Source organism: Heterodontus francisci, chromosome 14, assembly GCF_036365525.1.
Source record: "Heterodontus francisci isolate sHetFra1 chromosome 14, sHetFra1.hap1, whole genome shotgun sequence".
Classification (NCBI taxonomy): domain Eukaryota; kingdom Metazoa; phylum Chordata; class Chondrichthyes; order Heterodontiformes; family Heterodontidae; genus Heterodontus; species Heterodontus francisci.
Genome location: NC_090384.1, coordinates 5,415,386 through 5,433,030, shown reverse-complemented (window position 1 = coordinate 5,433,030; position 17,645 = coordinate 5,415,386).

Sequence of the window (17,645 nt, the reverse complement as noted above, 5' to 3'; positions counted from 1 at the left end):
CTCAGTGTACAGATACCTCCCTGAGAGAGGGACTGAGAGACACCAGTCAGTGTACATATATCTCCCTGAGAGACAGGGACTGAGAGACACCACTCAGTGTACAGATATCTCCCTGAGAGACACCACTCAGTGTACATAAAGCTCCCTGAGAGACAGGGACTGAGAGACACCAGTCAGTGTACAGATATCTCCCTGAGAGAGAGGGACTGAGAGACACCACTCAGTGTACATAAAGCTCCCTGAGATACAGGGACTGAGAGACACCAGTCAGTGTACAGATGTCTCCCTGAGAGAGAGGGACTGTGAGACACCACTCAGTGTACAGATATCTCCCTGAGAGACAGGGACTGAGAGACACCACTCAGTGTTTCGATATCTCCCTGACAGACAGGGACTGAGAGACACCACTCAGTGTCCAGATATCTCCCTCAGAGACAGGGACTGAGAGACACCAGTCAGAGTACAGATATCTCCCTGAGAGAGAGGGACTGAGAGACACCACTCAGTGTACAGATATCTCCCTCAGAGACAGGGACTGAGAGACACCAGTCAGTGTCCAGATATCTCCCTGAGAGAGAGGGACTGAGAGACACTATTCAGCGTACAGATGTCTCCCTGAGAGAGAGGGACTGTGAGACACCACTCAGTGTACAGATATCTCCCTGAGAGACAGGGACTGAGAGACACCACTCAGTGTATAGATATCTCCATGACAGACAGGGACTGAGAGACACCGGTCAGTGTACAGATATCTCCCTGAGAGACAGGGGCTGTGAGACACCACTCAGTGTACAGATATCTCCCTGAGAGAGAGGGACTGAGAGACACCAGTCAGTGTACAGATATCTCCCTGAGAGAGAGGGACTGAGAGACACCAGTCAGTGCACATATATCTCCCTGAGAGACAGGGACTGAGAGACACCACTCAGTGTACAGATATCTCCCTGAGAGAGAGGGACTGAGAGACACCACTCAGTGTACAGATATCTCCCTGAGAGAGAGGGACTGAGAGACACCAGTCAGTGTACAGATATCTCCCTGAGAGAGAGCAACTGAGAGACACCACTCAGTGTACAGATATCTCCCTCAGAGACAGGGACTGAGAGACACCAGTCAGAGTACAGATATCTCCCTGAGAGAGAGGGACTGAGAGACACCACTCAGTGTACAGATATCTCCCTGAGAGACAGGGACTGAGAGACACCAGTCAGTGTACAGATATCTCCCTGAGAGAGGGACTGTGAGACACCACTCAGTGCACTGATATCTCCCTGAGAGAGAGGGGCTGAGAGACACCAGTCAGTGTACAGATATCTCCCTGAGAGAGAGGGACTGAGAGACACTAGTCAGCGTACAGATATCTCCCTGAGAGAGAGGGACTGAGAGACACCAGTCAGTGTACAGATATCTCCCTGAGAGACAGGGACTGAGAGACACCACCTTGTGTATAGATATCTCCCTGAGAGACAGGGACTGAGAGACACCAGTCAGTGTACAGATATCTCCCTGAGAGAGAGGGACTGAGAGACACCACTCAGTGTACAGATATCTCCCTGAGAGACAGGGACTGAGAGACACCAGTCAGTGTACAGATATCTCCCTGAGAGAGAGGGACTGTGAGACACCACTCAGTGTACAGATATCTCCCTGAGAGACAGGGACTGAGAGACACCAGTCAGTGTATAGATATCTCCCTGAGAGAGAGGGACATAGAACATAGAACATAGAACATAGAACATACAGCACAGAACAGGCCCTTCGGCCCACAATGTTGTGCCGATCCTTTGTCCTCTGTCAAGGACAATTTAATCTATACCCCACCATTCTCCTTTATCCATATACCTATCCAAAAGCCTTTTGAAAGTCCCTAAAGTTTCTGACTCAACAACTTCCCCGGGCAAGGCATTCCATGCCTCGACCACTCTCTGGGTAAAGAATCTTCCCCTGACATCCCCCTTATATCTCCCACCCTTCACCTTAAATTTATGACCCCTTGTAACGCTTTGCTCCACCCGGGGAAAAAGTTTCTGACTGTCTACCCTATCTATTCCCCTGATCATCTTATAAACCTCTATCATGTCACCCCTCATCCTTCTCCTTTCTAATGAGAAGAGGCCTAGAATGTTCAGCCTTTCCTCGTAAGACTTATTCTCCATTCCAGGCAACATCCTGGTAAATCTCCTCTGCACCCTCTCCAAGGCTTCCACATCCTTCCTAAAATGAGGCGACCAGAACTGCACACAGTACTCCAAATGAGGCCTTACCAAGGGACTGAGAGACACCAGTCAGAGTACAGATATCTCCCTGAGAGAGAGGGACTGAGAGACACCACTCAGTGTACAGATATCTCCCTGAGAGACAGGGACTGAGAGACACCAGTCAGTGTACAGATATCTCCCTGAGAGAAAGGGACTGTGAGACATCACTCAGTGGTCAGATATCTCCCTGAGAGAGACGGGCTGAGAGACACCAGTCAGTGTCCAGATATCTCCCTGAGAGAGAGGGACTGAGAGACACTAGTCAGCGTACAGATGTCTCCCTGAGAGAGAGGGACTGTGAGACACCACTCAGTGTACAGATATCTCCCTGAGAGACAGGGACTGAGAGACACCACTCAGTGTATAGATATCTCCCTGACAGACAGGGACTGAGAGACACCAGTCAGTGTACAGATATCTCCCTGAGAGACAGGGGCTGTGAGACACCACTCAGTGTACAGATATCTCCCTGAGAGAGAGGGACTGAGAGACACCAGTCAGTGTACAGATATCTCCCTGAGAGAGAGGGACTGAGAGACACCAGTCAGTGTACATATATCTCCCTGAGAGACAGGGACTGAGAGACTCCACTCAGTGTACAGATATCTCCCTGAGAGAGAGGGACTGAGAGACACCTCTCAGTGTACAGATATCTCCCTGAGAGAGAGGGACTGAGAGACACCAGTCAGTGTACAGATATCTCCCTGAGAGAGAGCAACTGAGAGACACCACTCAGTGTACAGATATCTCCCTCAGAGACAGGGACTGAGGGACACCAGTCAGAGTACAGATATCTCCCTGAGAGAGAGGGACTGAGAGACACCACTCAGTGTACAGATATCTCCCTGAGAGACAGGGACTGAGAGACACCAGTCAGTGTACAGATATCTCCCTGAGAGAGGGACTGTGAGACATCACTCAGTGCACAGATGTCTCCCTGAGAGAGAGGGGCTGAGAGACACCAGTCAGTGTACAGATATCTCCCTGAGAGAGAGGGACTGAGAGACACTAGTCAGCGTACAGATATCTCCCTGAGAGAGAGGGACTGAGAGACACCAGTCAGTGTAGAGATATCTCCCTGAGAGACAGGGACTGAGAGACACCACTCAGTGTATAGATATCTCCCTGAGAGACAGGGACTGAGAGACACCAGTCAGTGTACAGATATCTCCCTGAGAGAGAGGGACTGAGAGACACCACTCAGTGTACATAAAGCTCCCTGAGATACAGGGACTGAGAGACACCAGTCAGTGTACAGATGTCTCCCTGAGAGAGAGGGACTGTGAGACACCACTCAGTGTACAGATATCTCCCTGAGAGACAGGGACTGAGAGACACCACTCAGTGTTTCGATATCTCCCTGACAGACAGGGACTGAGAGACACCAGTCAGTGTACAGATATCTCCTTGAGAGACAGGGGCTGTGATACACCACTCAGTGTACAGATATCTCCCTGAGAGAGAGGGACTGAGAGACACCAGTCAGTGTACAGATATCTCCCTGAGAGAGAGGGACTGAGAGACACCACTCAGTGTACAGATATCTCCCTGACAGACACCACTCAGTGTACATGAAGCTCCCTGAGAGACAGGGACTGAGAGACACCAGTCAGTGTACAGATATCTCCCTGAGAGACAGGGACTGAGAGACACCACTCAGTGTACAGATACCTCCCTGAGAGAGAGGGACTGAGAGACACCAGTCAGTGTACAGATATCTCCCTGAGAGAGGGACTGTGAGACATCACTCAGTGCACAGATGTCTCCCTGAGAGAGAGGGGCTGAGAGACACCAGTCAGTGTACAGATATCTCCCTGAGAGAGAGGGACTGAGAGACACTAGTCAGCGTACAGATATCTCCCTGAGAGAGAGGGACTGAGAGACACCAGTCAGTGTACAGATATCTCCCTGAGAGACAGGGACTGAGAGACACCACTCAGTGTATTGATATCTCCCTGAGAGACAGGGACTGAGAGACACCAGTCAGTGTACAGATATCTCCCTGAGAGAGAGGGACTGAGAGACACCACTCAGTGTACATAAAGCTCCCTGAGATACAGGGACTGAGAGACACCAGTCAGTGTACAGATGTCTCCCTGAGAGAGAGGGACTGTCAGACACCACTCAGTGTACAGATATCTCCCTGAGAGACAGGGACTGAGAGACACCACTCAGTGTTTCGATAACTCCCTGACAGACAGGGACTGAGAAACACCAGTCAGTGTACAGATATCTCCTTGAGAGACAGGGGCTGTGATACACCACTCAGTGTACAGATATCTCCCTGAGAGAGAGGGACTGAGAGACACCAGTCAGTGTACAGATATCTCCCTGAGAGAGAGGGACTGAGAGACACCACTCAGTGTACAGATATCTCCCTGACAGACACCACTCAGTGTACATGAAGCTCCCTGAGAGACAGGGACTGAGAGACACCAGTCAGTGTACAGATATCTCCCTGAGAGACAGGGACTGAGAGACACCACTCAGTGTACAGATACCTCCCTGAGAGATAGGGACTGAGAGACACCACTCAGTGTACAGATATCTCCCTGAGAGACAGGGACTGAGAGACACCAGTCAGAGTACAGATATCTCCCTGAGAGAGAGGGACTGAGAGACACCATTCATTGTACAGATATCTCCCTGAGAGACAGGAACTGAGAGACACCACTCAGTGTACAGATATCTCCCTGAGAGAGAGGGACTGAGAGACACCACTCAGTGTACAGATATCTCCCTGAGAGACAAGGACTGAGAGACACCAGTCAGTGTACATATATCTCCCTGAGAGACAGGGACTGAGAGACACCACTCAGTGTACAGATACCTCCCTGAGAGAGGGACTGAGAGACACCAGTCAGTGTACATATATCTCCCTGAGAGACAGGGACTGAGAGACACCAGTCAGTGTACAGATATCTCCCTGAGAGAGAGGGACTGAGAGACACCGCTCAGTGTACAGATATCTCGCTGAGAGAGAGGGACTGAGAGACACTAGTCAGCGTACAGATATCTCCTTGAGAGACAGGGGCTGTGATACACCACTCAGTGTACAGATATCTCCCTGAGAGAGAGGGACTGAGAGACACCAGTCAGTGTACAGATATCTCCCTGAGAGAGAGGGACTGAGAGACACCACTCAGTGTACAGATATCTCCCTGACAGACACCACTCAGTGTACATGAAGCTCCCTGAGAGACAGGGACTGAGAGACACCAGTCAGTGTACAGATATCTCCCTGAGAGACAGGGACTGAGAGACACCACTCAGTGTACAGATACCTCCCTGAGAGAGAGGGACTGAGAGACACCAGTCAGTGTACAGATATCTCCCTGAGAGAGGGACTGTGAGACATCACTCAGTGCACAGATGTCTCCCTGAGAGAGAGGGGCTGAGAGACACCAGTCAGTGTACAGATATCTCCCTGAGAGAGAGGGACTGAGAGACACTAGTCAGCGTACAGATATCTCCCTGAGAGAGAGGGACTGAGAGACACCAGTCAGTGTACAGATATCTCCCTGAGAGACAGGGACTGAGAGACACCACTCAGTGTATTGATATCTCCCTGAGAGACAGGGACTGAGAGACACCAGTCAGTGTACAGATATCTCCCTGAGAGAGAGGGACTGAGAGACACCACTCAGTGTACATAAAGCTCCCTGAGATACAGGGACTGAGAGACACCAGTCAGTGTACAGATGTCTCCCTGAGAGAGAGGGACTGTCAGACACCACTCAGTGTACAGATATCTCCCTGAGAGACAGGGACTGAGAGACACCACTCAGTGTTTCGATAACTCCCTGACAGACAGGGACTGAGAAACACCAGTCAGTGTACAGATATCTCCTTGAGAGACAGGGGCTGTGATACACCACTCAGTGTACAGATATCTCCCTGAGAGAGAGGGACTGAGAGACACCAGTCAGTGTACAGATATCTCCCTGAGAGAGAGGGACTGAGAGACACCACTCAGTGTACAGATATCTCCCTGACAGACACCACTCAGTGTACATGAAGCTCCCTGAGAGACAGGGACTGAGAGACACCAGTCAGTGTACAGATATCTCCCTGAGAGACAGGGACTGAGAGACACCACTCAGTGTACAGATACCTCCCTGAGAGATAGGGACTGAGAGACACCACTCAGTGTACAGATATCTCCCTGAGAGACAGGGACTGAGAGACACCAGTCAGAGTACAGATATCTCCCTGAGAGAGAGGGACTGAGAGACACCATTCATTGTACAGATATCTCCCTGAGAGACAGGAACTGAGAGACACCACTCAGTGTACAGATATCTCCCTGAGAGAGAGGGACTGAGAGACACCACTCAGTGTACAGATATCTCCCTGAGAGACAAGGACTGAGAGACACCAGTCAGTGTACATATATCTCCCTGAGAGACAGGGACTGAGAGACACCACTCAGTGTACAGATACCTCCCTGAGAGAGGGACTGAGAGACACCAGTCAGTGTACATATATCTCCCTGAGAGACAGGGACTGAGAGACACCAGTCAGTGTACAGATATCTCCCTGAGAGAGAGGGACTGAGAGACACCGCTCAGTGTACAGATATCTCGCTGAGAGAGAGGGACTGAGAGACACTAGTCAGCGTACAGATATCTCCCTGAGAGAGAGGGACTGAGAGACACCAGTCAGTGCACAGATATCTCCCTGAGAGACAGGGACTGAGAGACACCACTCAGTGTATAGATATCTCCCTGAGAGACAGGGACTGAGAGACACCAGTCAGTGTACAGATATCTCCCTGAGAGAGAGGGACTGAGAAACACCACTCAGTGTACAGATATCTCCCTGAGAGACAGGGACTGAGAGACACCAGTCAGTGTACAGATATCTCCCTGAGAGAGAGGGACTGTGAGACACCACTCAGTGTACAGATATCTCCCTGAGAGACAGGGACTGAGAGACACCAGTCAGTGTACAGATATCTCCCTGAGAGAGAGGGACTGAGAGACACCACTCAGTGTTTCGATATCTCCCTGACAGACAGGGACTGAGAGACACCAGTCAGTGTACAGATATCTCCTTGAGAGACAGGGGCTGTGAGACACCACTCAGTGTACAGATATCTCCCTGAGAGAGAGGGACTGAGAGACACCAGTCAGTGTACAGATATCTCCCTGAGAGAGAGGGACTGAGAGACACCAGTCAGTGTACATATATCTGCCTGAGAGACAGGGACTGAGAGACACCACTCAGTGTACAGATATCTCCCTGAGAGAGAGGGACTGAGAGACACCACTCAGTGTGCAGATATCTCCCTGAGAGAGAGGGACTGAGAGACACCAGTCAGTGTACAGATATCTCCCTGAGAGAGAGCAACTGAGAGACACCACTCAGTGTACAGATATCTCCCTCAGAGACAGGGACTGAGAGACACCATTCAGAGTACAGATATCTCCCTGAGAGAGAGGGACTGAGAGACACCACTCAGTGTACAGATATCTCCCTGAGAGACAGGGACTGAGAGACACCAGTCAGTGTACAGATATCTCCCTGAGAGAGAGGGACTGTGAGACACCACTCAGTGCACAGATATCTCCCTGAGAGAGACGGGCTGAGAGACACCAGTCAGTGTCCAGATATCTCCCTGAGAGAGAGGGACTGAGAGACACTAGTCAGCGTACAGATGTCTCCCTGAGAGAGAGGGACTGTGAGACACCACTCAGTGTATAGATATCTCCCTGACAGACAGGGACTGAGAGACACCACTCAGTGTATAGATATCTCCCTGACAGACAGGGACTGAGAGACACCAGTCAGTGTACAGATATCTCCCTGAGAGACAGGGGCTGTGAGACACCACTCAGTGTACAGATATCTCCCTGAGAGAGAGGGACTGAGAGACACCAGTCAGTGTACAGATATCTCCCTGAGAGAGAGGGACTGAGAGACACCAGTCAGTGCACATATATCTCCCTGAGAGACAGGGACTGAGAGACACCACTCAGTGTTTCGATATCTCCCTGACAGACAGGGACTGAGAGACACCAGTCAGTGTACAGATATCTCCTTGAGAGACAGGGGCTGTGAGACACCACTCAGTGTACAGATATCTCCCTGAGAGATAGGGACTGAGAGACACCAGTCAGTGTACAGATATCTCCCTGAGAGAGAGGGACTGAGAGACACCAGTCAGTGTACATATATCTCCCTGAGAGACAGGGACTGAGAGACACCACTCAGTGTACAGATATCTCCCTGAGAGAGAGGGACTGAGAGACACCACTCAGTGTGCAGATATCTCCCTGAGAGAGAGGGACTGAGAGACACCAGTCAGTGTACAGATATCTCCCTGAGAGAGAGCAATGAGAGACACCACTCAGTGTACAGATATCTCCCTCAGAGACAGGGACTGAGAGACACCAGTCAGAGTACAGATATCTCCCTGAGAGAGAGGGACTGAGAGACACCACTCAGTGTACAGATATCTCCCTGAGAGACAGGGACTGAGAGACACCAGTCAGTGTACAGATATCTCCCTGAGAGAGAGGGACTGTGAGACATCAATCAGTGGTCAGATATCTCCCTGAGAGAGACGGGCTGAGAGACACCAGTCAGTGTCCAGATATCTCCCTGAGAGAGAGGGACTGAGAGACACTAGTCAGCGTACAGATGTCTCCCTGAGAGAGAGGGACTGTGAGACACCACTCAGTGTACAGATATCTCCCTGAGAGACAGGGACTGAGAGACACCACTCAGTGTATAGATATCTCCCTGACAGACAGGGACTGAGAGACACCAGTCAGTGTACAGATATCTCCCTGAGAGACAGGGGCTGTGAGACACCACTCAGTGTACAGATATCTCCCTGAGAGAGAGGGACTGAGAGACACCAGTCAGTGTACAGATATCTCCCTGAGAGAGAGGGACTGAGAGACACCAGTCAGTGCACATATATCTCCCTGAGAGACAGGGACTGAGAGACACAACTCAGTGTACAGATATCTCCCTGAGAGAGAGGGACTGAGAGACACCTCTCAGTGTACAGATATCTCCCTGAGAGAGAGGGACTGAGAGACACCAGTCAGTGTACAGATATCTCCCTGAGAGAGAGCAACTGAGAGACACCACTCAGTGTACAGATATCTCCCTCAGAGACAGGGACTGAGAGACACCAGTCAGAGTACAGATATCTCCCTGAGAGAGAGGGACTGAGAGACACCACTCAGTGTACAGATATCTCCCTGAGAGACAGGGACTGAGAGACACCAGTCAGTGTACAGATATCTCCCTGAGAGAGGGACTGTGAGACACCACTCAGTGCACAGATATCTCCCTGAGAGAGAGGGGCTGAGAGACACCAGTCAGTGTACAGATATCTCCCTGAGAGAGAGGGACTGAGAGACACTAGTCAGCGTACAGATATCTCCCTCAGAGACAGGGACTGAGAGACACCAGTCAGTGTACAGATATCTCCCTGAGAGACAGGGACTGAGAGACACCACTCAGTGTATAGATATCTCCCTGAGAGACAGGGACTGAGAGACACCAGTCAGTGTACAGATATCTCCCTGAGAGAGAGGGACTGAGAGACACCACTCAGTGTACATAAAGCTCCCTGAGATACAGGGACTGAGAGACACCAGTCAGTGTACAGATGTCTCCCTGAGAGAGAGGGACTGTGAGACACCATTCAGTGTACAGATATCTCCCTGAGAGACAGGGACTGAGAGACACCACTCAGTGTTTCGATATCTCCCTGACAGACAGGGACTGAGAGACACCAGTCAGTGTACAGATATCTCCTTGAGAGACAGGGGCTGTGAGACACCACTCAGTGTACAGATATCTCCCTGAGAGAGAGGGACTGAGAGACACCAGTCAGTGTACAGATATCTCCCTGAGAGAGAGGGACTGAGAGACACCACTCAGTGTACAGATATCTCCCTGACAGACACCACTCAGTGTACATAAAGCTCCCTGAGAGACAGGAACTGAGAGACACCAGTCAGAGTACAGATATCTCCCTGAGAGAGAGGGACTGAGAGACACCATTCAGTGTACAGATATCTCCCTGAGAGACAGGAACTGAGAGACACCACTCAGTGTACAGATATCTCCCTGAGAGAGAGGGACTGAGAGACACCACTCAGTGTACAGATATCTCCCTGAGAGACAAGGACTGAGAGACACCAGTCAGTGTACATATATCTCCCTGAGAGACAGGGACTGAGAGACACCACTCAGTGTACAGATACCTCCCTGAGAGAGGGACTGAGAGACACCAGTCAGTGTACATATATCTCCCTGAGAGACAGGGACTGAGAGACACCAGTCAGTGTACAGATATCTCCCTGAGAGAGAGGGAATGAGAGACACCGCTCAGTGTACAGATATCTCGCTGAGAGAGAGGGACTGAGAGACAGTAGTCAGCGTACAGATATCTCCCTGAGAGAGAGGGACTGAGAGACACCAGTCAGTGCACAGATATCTCCCTGAGAGACAGGGACTGAGAGACACCACTCAGTGTATAGATATCTCCCTGAGAGACAGGGACTGAGAGACACCAGTCAGTGTACAGATATCTCCCTGAGAGAGAGGGACTGAGAGACACCACTCAGTGTACAGATATCTCCCTGAGAGACAGGGAATGAGAGACACCAGTCAGTGTACAGATATCTCCCTGAGAGAGAGGGACTGTGAGACACCACTCAGTGTACAGATATCTCCCTGAGAGACAGGGACTGAGAGACACCAGTCAGTGTACAGATATCTCCCTGAGAGAGAGGGACTGAGAGACACCACTCAGTGTTTCGATATCTCCCTGACAGACAGGGACTGAGAGACACCAGTCAGTGTACAGATATCTCCTTGAGAGACAGGGGCTGTGAGACACCACTCAGTGTACTGATATCTCCCTGAGAGAGAGGGACTGAGAGACACCAGTCAGTGTACAGATATCTCCCTGAGAGAGAGGGACTGAGAGACACCAGTCAGTGTACATATATCTCCCTGAGAGACAGGGACTGAGAGACACCACTCAGTGTACAGATATCTCCCTGAGAGAGAGGGACTGAGAGACACCACTCAGTGTGCAGATATCTCCCTGAGAGAGAGGGACTGAGAGACACCAGTCAGTGTACAGATATCTCCCTGAGAGAGAGCAACTGAGAGACACCACTCAGTGTACAGATATCTCCCTCAGAGACAGGGACTGAGAGACACCAGTCAGAGTACAGATATCTCCCTGAGAGAGAGGGACTGAGAGACACCACTCAGTGTACAGATATCTCCCTGAGAGACAGGGACTGAGAGACACCAGTCAGTGTACAGATATCTCCCTGAGAGAGAGGGACTGTGAGACACAACTCAGTGCACAGATATCTCCCTGAGAGAGACGGGCTGAGAGACACCAGTCAGTGTCCAGATATCTCCCTGAGAGAGAGGGACTGAGAGACACTAGTCAGCGTACAGATGTCTCCCTGAGAGAGAGGGACTGTGAGACACCACTCAGTGTACAGATATCTCCCTGAGAGACAGGGACTGAGAGACACCACTCAGTGTATAGATATCTCCCTGACAGACAGGGACTGAGAGACACCAGTCAGTGTACAGATATCTCCCTGAGAGACAGAGGCTGTGAGACACCACTCAGTGTACAGATATCTCCCTGAGAGAGAGGGACTGAGAGACACCAGTCAGTGTACAGATATCTCCCTGAGAGAGAGGGACTGAGAGACACCAGTCAGTGCACATATATCTCCCTGAGAGACAGGGACTGAGAGACACCACTCAGTGTACAGATATCTCCCTGAGAGAGAGGGACTGAGAGACACCACTCAGTGTACAGATATCTCCCTGAGAGAGAGGGACTGAGAGACACCAGTCAGTGTACAGATATCTCCCTGAGAGAGAGCAACTGAGAGACACCACTCAGTGTACAGATATCTCCCTCAGAGACAGGGACTGAGAGACACCAGTCAGAGTACAGATATCTCCCTGAGAGAGAGGGACTGAGAGACACCACTCAGTGTACAGATATCTCCCTGAGAGACAGGGACTGAGAGACACCAGTCAGTGTACAGATATCTCCCTGAGAGAGGGACTGTGAGACACCACTCAGTGCACAGATATCTCCCTGAGAGAGAGGGGCTGAGAGACACCACTCAGTGTACAGATATCTCCCTGAGAGACAGGGACTGAGAGACACCACTCAGTGTATAGATATCTCCCTGACAGACAGGGACTGAGAGACACCAGTCAGTGTACAGATATCTCCCTGAGAGACAGGGGCTGTGAGACACCACTCAGTGTACAGATATCTCCCTGAGAGAGAGGGACTGAGAGACACCAGTCAGTGTACAGATATCTCCCTGAGAGAGAGGGACTGAGAGACACCAGTCAGTGCACATATATCTCCCTGAGAGACAGGGACTGAGAGACACCACTCAGTGTACAGATATCTCCCTGAGAGAGAGGGACTGAGAGACACCACTCAGTGTACAGATATCTCCCTGAGAGAGAGGGACTGAGAGACACCAGTCAGTGTACAGATATCTCCCTGAGAGAGAGCAACTGAGAGACACCACTCAGTGTACAGATATCTCCCTCAGAGACAGGGACTGAGAGACACCAGTCAGAGTACAGATATCTCCCTGAGAGAGAGGGACTGAGAGACACCACTCAGTGTACAGATATCTCCCTGAGAGACAGGGACTGAGAGACACCAGTCAGTGTACAGATATCTCCCTGAGAGAGGGACTGTGAGACACCACTCAGTGCACAGATATCTCCCTGAGAGAGAGGGGCTGAGAGACACCAGTCAGTGTACAGATATCTCCCTGAGAGAGAGGGACTGAGAGACACTAGTCAGCGTACAGATATCTCCCTGAGAGAGAGGGACTGAGAGACACCAGTCAGTGTACAGATATCTCCCTGAGAGACAGGGACTGAGAGACACCACTCAGTGTATAGATATCTCCCTGAGAGACAGGGACTGAGAGACACCAGTCAGTGTATAGATATCTCCCTGAGAGAGAGGGACTGAGAGACACCACTCAGTGTACAGATATCTCCCTGAGAGACAGGGACTGAGAGACACCACTCAGTGTACAGATATCTCCCTGAGAGAGAGGGACTGTGAGACACCACTCAGTGTACAGATATCTCCCTGAGAGACAGGGACTGAGAGACACCAGTCAGTGTATAGATATCTCCCTGAGAGAGAGGGACTGAGAGACACCACTCAGTGTACAGATATCTCCCTGAGAGACAGGGACTGAGAGACACCACTCAGTGTACAGATATCTCCCTGAGAGAGAGGGACTGAGAGACACCACTCAGTGTCCATAAAGCTCCCTGAGAGACACCACTCAGTGTACATAAAGCTCCCTGAGAGACAGGGACTGAGAGACACCAGTCAGTGTACAGATATCTCCCTGAGAGACAGGGACTGAGAGACACCACTCAGTGTACAGATATCTCCCTGAGAGACAGGGACTGAGAGACACCAGTCAGTGTACAGATATCTCCCTGAGAGAGAGGGACTGAGAGACACCACTCAGTGTACATAAAGCTCCATGAGAGACAGGGACTGAGAGACACCAGTCAGTGTACAGATATCTCCCTGAGAGACACCACTCAGTGTACATAAAGCTCCCTGAGAGACAGGGACTGAGAGACACCAGTCAGCGTGCAGATGTCTCCCTGAGAGAGAGGGACTGTGAGACACCAGTCAGTGTACAGATATCTCCCTGAGAGAGAGGGACTGAGAGACACCACTCAGTGTATAGATATCTCCCTGAGAGGGAGGGACTGAGAGACACCAGTCAGTGTACAGATTTCTCCCTGAGAGAGAGGGACTGAGAGACACCAGTCAGTGTACATGTATCTCCCTGAGAGACAGGGACTGAGAGACACCACTCAGTGTACAGATATCTCCCTGAGAGAGAGGGACTGAGAGACACCACTCAGTGTACAGATATCTCCCTGAGAGAGAGGGACTGAGAGACACCAGTCAGTGTACAGATATCTCCCTGAGAGAGAGCAACTGAGAGACACCACTCAGTGTACAGATATCTCCCTCAGAGACAGGGACTGAAAGACACCCGTCAGAGTACAGATATCTCCCTGAGAGAGAGGGACTGAGAGACACCACTCAGTGTACAGATATCTCCCTGAGAGACAGGGACTGAGAGACACCAGTCAGTGTACAGATATCTCCCTGAGAGAGAGGGACTGAGAGACACCAGTCAGTGTGCAGATATCTCCCTGAGAGACAGGGACTGAGAGACACCAGTCAGTGTACAGATACTCCCTGAGAGAGAGGGACTGAGAGACACCAGTCAGTGTACAGATATCTCCCTGAGAGAGAGGGACTGAGAGACACCAGTCAGTGTACAGATATCTCCCTGAGAGAGAGGGACTGAGAGACACCACTCAGTGTACAGATATCTCCCTGAGAGACAGGGACTGAGAGACACCAGTCAGTGTACAGATATCTCCCTGAGAGACAGGGGCTGTGAGACACCACTCTGTGTACAGATATCTCCCTGAGAGAGAGGGACTGAGAGACACCAGTCAGTGTACAGATATCTCCCTGAGAGAGAGGGACTGAGAGACTCCAGTCAGTGCACATATATCTCCCTGAGAGACAGGGACTGAGAGACACCACTCAGTGTACAGATATCTCCCTGAGAGACAGGGACTGAGAGACACCAGTCAGAGTACAGATATCTCCCTGAGAGAGAGGGACTGAGAGACACCACTCAGTGTACAGATACCTCCCTGAGAGAGAGGGACTGAGAGACACCAGTCAGTGTACATATATCTCCCTGAGAGACAGGGACTGAGAGACACCACTCAGTGTACAGATATCTCCCTGAGAGACAGGGACTGAGAGACACCAGTCAGAGTACAGATATCTCCCTCAGAGACAGGGACTGAGAGACACCAGTCAGAGTACAGATATCTCCCTGAGAGAGAGGGACTGAGAGACACCACTCAGTGTACAGATATCTCCCTGAGAGACAGGGACTGAGAGACACCAGTCAGTGTACAGATATATCCCTGAGAGAGGGACTGTGAGACACCACTCAGTGCACAGATATCTCCCTGAGAGAGAGGGGCTGAGAGACACCAGTCAGTGTACAGATATCTCCCTGAGAGAGAGGGACTGAGAGACACTAGTCAGCGTACAGATATCTCCCTGAGAGAGAGGGACTGAGAGACACCAGTCAGTGTACAGATATCTCCCTGAGAGACAGGGACTGAGAGACACCACTCAGTGTACAGATATCTCCCTGAGAGACACCACTCAGTGTACATAAAGCTCCCTGAGAGACAGGGACTGAGAGACACCAGTCAGCGTACAGATGTCTCCCTGAGAGAGAGGGACTGTGAGACACCAGTCAGTGTACAGATATCTCCCTGAGAGAGAGGGACTGAGAGACACCAGTCAGTGTACAGATATCTCCCTGAGAGACAGGGACTGAGAGACACCACTCAGTGTACAGATATCTCCCTGAGAGACACCACTCAGTGTACATAAAGCTCCCTGAGAGACAGGGACTGAGAGACACCAGTCAGCGTACAGATGTCTCCCTGAGAGAGAGGGACTGTGAGACACCAGTCAGTGTACATATATCTCCCTGAGAGACAGGGACTGAGAGACACCACTCAGTGTACAGATATCTCCCTGAGAGAGAGGGACTGAGAGACACCACTCAGTGTACAGATATCTCCCTGAGAGGGAGGGACTGAGAGACACCAGTCAGTGTACAGATATCTCCCTGAGAGAGAGGGACTGAGAGACACCAGTCAGTGTACATATATCTCCCTGAGAGACAGGGACTGAGAATCACCACTCAGTGTACAGATATCTCCCTGAGAGAGAGGGACTGAGAGACACCACTCAGTGTACAGATATCTCCCTGAGCGAGAGGGACTGAGAGACACCAGTCAGTGTACAGATATCTCCCTGAGAGAGAGCAACTGAGAGACACCACTCAGTGTACAGATATCTCCCTGAGAGAGAGGGACTGAGAGACACCACTCAGTGTACAGATATCTCCCTGAGAGACAGGGACTGAGAGACACCAGTCAGAGTACAGATATCTCCCTGAGAGAGAGGGACTGAGAGACACTAGTCAGCGTACAGATATCTCCCTGAGAGACAGGGACTGAGAGACACCACTCAGTGTATAGATATCTCCCTGAGAGACAGGGACTGAGAGACACCAGTCAGTGTACAGATATCTCCCTGAGAGAGAGGGACTGAGAGACACCACTCAGTGTACATAAAGCTCCCTGAGATACAGGGACTGAGAGACACCAGTCAGTGTACAGATGTCTCCCTGAGAGAGAGGGACTGTGAGACACCACTCAGTGTACAGATATCTCCCTGAGAGACAGGGACTGAGAGACACCACTCAGTGTTTCGATATCTCCCTGACAGACAGGGACTGAGAGACACCAGTCAGTGTACAGATATCTCCTTGAGAGACAGGGGCTGTGAGACACCACTCAGTGTACAGATATCTCCCTGAGAGAGAGGGACTGAGAGACACCAGTCAGTGTACAGATATCTCCCTGAGAGAGAATTACTGAGAGACACCACTCAGTGTACAGATATCTCCCTGACAGACACCACTCAGTGTACATAAAGCTCCCTGAGAGACAGGGACTGAGAGACACCAGTCAGTGTACAGATATCTCCCTGAGAGACAGGGACTGAGAGACACCACTCAGTGTACAGATACCTCCCTGAGAGAGAGGGACTGAGAGACACCAGTCAGTGAACAAATATCTCCCTGAGAGAGAGGGACTGAGAGACACCACTCAGTGTACAGATATCTCCCTGAGAGACAGGGACTGAGAGACACCAGTCAGAGTACAGATATCTCCCTGAGAGAGAGGGACTGAGAGACACCATTCAGTGTACAGATATCTCCCTGAGAGACAGGAACTGAGAGACACCACTCAGTGTACAGATATCTCCCTGAGAGAGAGGGACTGAGAGACACCACTCAGTGTACAGATATCTCCCTGAGAGACAAGGACTGAGAGACACCAGTCAGTGTACATATATCTCCCTGAGAGACAGGGACTGAGAGACACCACTCAGTGTACAGATACCTCCCTGAGAGAGGGACTGAGAGACACCAGTCAGTGTACATATATCTCCCTGAGAGACAGGGACTGAGAGACACCGCTCAGTGTACAGATATCTCGCTGAGAGAGAGGGACTGAGAGACACCAGTCAGTGTACAGATATCTCCCTGAGAGAGAGGGACTGAGAGACACCACTCAGTGTTTCGATATCTCCCTGACAGACAGGGACTGAGAGTCACCAGTCAGTGTACAGATATCTCCTTGAGAGACAGGGGCTGTGAGACACCACTCAGTGTACAGATA